This window comes from Zalophus californianus, chromosome 6, assembly GCF_009762305.2.
Source record: "Zalophus californianus isolate mZalCal1 chromosome 6, mZalCal1.pri.v2, whole genome shotgun sequence".
NCBI classification, from domain to species: domain Eukaryota; kingdom Metazoa; phylum Chordata; class Mammalia; order Carnivora; family Otariidae; genus Zalophus; species Zalophus californianus.
Genome location: NC_045600.1, coordinates 75,274,341 through 75,277,256, shown reverse-complemented (window position 1 = coordinate 75,277,256; position 2,916 = coordinate 75,274,341). Strand labels below are relative to the sequence as shown.

The window sequence follows — 2,916 nt, the reverse complement described above, 5'->3', positions numbered from 1 at the left end:
AAGTCCCCAAAGAGTTTGCTATCCTTCCTCTTGGAGATGTAACGTTTTTCACTCATTCAGGGCCTGGGGAGACCCACCTTTAAACAGGAAATATAGATACATATTAAACAAATAAGATGATCAGAATTATAGGTTTGTATAGAAGTGGGAAAGAACTTTGAGAGAATCTTGTTTAGTCACTTCATTCTACAGATAGGGAGCCAACCCCATGAGGGTAAATAGCTAGCCAGTGTGTTCACAGCAGTACATTCACACAACCCCAGGGTGAGGACTCAGTGAGGCGTGGGGCAGAGACAACTGGTTTAGACTAAGAGCCTTTCAATGGACTGCTGAATGGACGGGATCCGCTGCTTCAGCTGGGAGTGTTCTTTAATGGTGACAGAGAAGGTGATGACAGGCCCGCCGCAGGGCCTGCGTGGAGCGCACAAACACGTAGGGTGCAATTCTTTTTTTTTTTTCCTTTAAATTTTTTATTTTTATGTTAATCACCATACATCATTAGTTTTTGATGTAGTGTTCCATGATTCATTGTTTGTGCATAACAACCAGTGCTCCACGCAGAACGTGCCCTCTTTAATACCCATCACCAGGCTAACCCATCCCCCCACCCACCTCCCCTCTAGAACCCTCAGTTTGTTTTTGAGAGTCTATCGTCTCTCATGGTTGGTCTCCCCCTCCGATTTACTCCCCTTCATTCTTCCGTAGGGTGCAATTCTTATCCTCACAGAGCAGCAGAAGGTGCAGGATGATCTCCAGGGGCTCAGCGTCTGCAGCCATTGCGATGAACTCAGAGACACCTCTGTTGAGAGTTTTGGTGACTTCACTGGCACCTTTCCGAAGCTGCTTGTAGTTGCATGACTGATGAACAAGGTCCAGGAGTTTCTTAGTGAGGTGGGCGTCTGTGAAGGGGTCGGCGTTTGGATTTACATCAGCCTCAGTCATGTCATGATTCCACGGTCCCGTCACCCCTCAGAGCATGTGTGACATCAGAGCGGGAGCATGCGCTCCTTGGCCAGAAGGCCGCGCCGGAGGAATGGCACAGGTGCAGTTTTATAGTTAAAAAGCATCTTTCCTGTCTGCCTGTTCAGCCACATAATCTTCCCTCAAGACAAAGCTATATATAAGGTTCCTCAAAATGGGAAATAAGTTAATTAGCTACACAGGAAAGTAATCAACTGTTGTCTCAGAGAAGGCCAATACTGAGCCCAGTATTAGTTTCTCGTGGGGGACTAAATCTTTGAGTCACATTGGTGTCCCCATGAGAGAAGTAGTGAAAGAGAAATTGCCTGGTAATGAAACAGAGGGGAAGAGGGAAGGGTTTTAGGCAATATGTTGGTTTGTGTGAAAATATCCCTATATGTTACATGATCTTTGGAATGAAATGTTTGGAAGCATTGAGTTAGGGGATGAGGGTGTGAAAACATATCCTGAGTGGACAGACATACCTTCACTCATGTACTAAACTTGGAGAAATAGATGTAAAACCCCTGATATGTAAAGATAATTCTTACAACTGACAGTGGGGGAATGTATTAATCATTTTCCTCTTATCATTCATAGCCAGTCTTAACCTATATATGTTTACCTGTGGTCCCAAACTTTGGAGTGTTGAGGATGAAGGTCTTCTTGAATGCTTTTTTTTTTTAAAGATTTTATTTATTTGGGGGACGGAGAGAGAGAGAGAGCACAAGTGGGGGGAGGGGCAGAGGGAGAGCAGACTCCCCACTGAGCAGGGACCCTGATGTGGGACTCGATCCCAGGACCCTGGGATCATGACCTGAGCTGAAAGGAGATGCTTAACTGACTGAGCCACCCAGGCCACCCTTGAATGCTTTTGACCCTGGTTTTTCCTGAGTTGACTGGATAGAATTAAAATTTGTATATAATTAGATCAAATTCTTAAGAGATCAAGGGAAAGAGATACAAACAAAGGAGGAAAATGTAGGGAGTTATTCTGGGTTGTTCCTAAGAGGAGCATGTTTATCTGAGGGAGCAACTTATTCAAAGGACCTATGACAAGACATTGAAATAAGCCTAGTGTATCTCTGTAAAAATAAAGCTTTTATCTATTTTTGATGTGGAGGTATAGAGAATCTGATCTCCAGCCTATCACAGGGTCCCAAAGTGTGAAGGATCTATCTTTGTTTAAAGCTATATTTATTTAGAGCTGTGTTATATATTCTCAGTTCAGAAACAAGGAAAATCATAATTCTCTTGCTGCAGATGACAGTCTCAAATTAATTTTCAAAAAGTATGGATATTGCAAAATGTATAAACAAGGATACAAACTGGAGAATAATGTGGGCCGATATATTAAAAAATAAATAGTGATGCATGGTCAATTACATGAATCATAGTATATATAAGATGAGGTAAAGCAATTTATTTGCCTAGAAGAAGCACAACTACTCTAAGATCAGAGGAAAATTTCTCCTATTGCCTCCCAACCCTCCGAAGGCTCTTCTGCAACACAGTACCCCATAAAATCATTCTATCATGTCAGTGTGCTCCTGTCGGTGTATACCTGTGTTCTAAGTCAGACACTGGATACCAGGCATAACAGCATATTAAGGAACATCTAGGTAGAAATAAAGTGCTAAGGAGTTGGCCAGGCAGACAAAGGGCAAGCTGTGATTGAGAGCCATCTTCTGAGGAATGGATCTTGGGGTTTTTTTTTTTTTATCATGCCACTAATGTCATGTCTGCATTTATTTATTTATTTTTTAAATTTTTTATTGTTATGTTAATCACCATACATTACCTCATTGGTTGTTGATGTAGTGTTCCATGATTCATTGTTTGTGCATAACACCCAGTGCTCCACGCAGAATGTGCCCTCTTTAATACCCATCACCAGGCTAACCCATCCCCCCACCCTCCTCCCCTCTAGAACCCTCAGTTTGTTTCTCAGAGTCC

At 42.5% G+C, this 2,916-nt stretch overlaps 1 pseudogene; it reads right to left on the bottom strand.

The window, feature by feature from the left end:
- Nucleotides 1–302: 302 nt before the first annotated feature.
- On the bottom strand, nucleotides 303–942 carry LOC113908592 (annotated as a pseudogene).
- Between the last annotated feature and the right edge of the window lie 1,974 nt (nucleotides 943–2,916).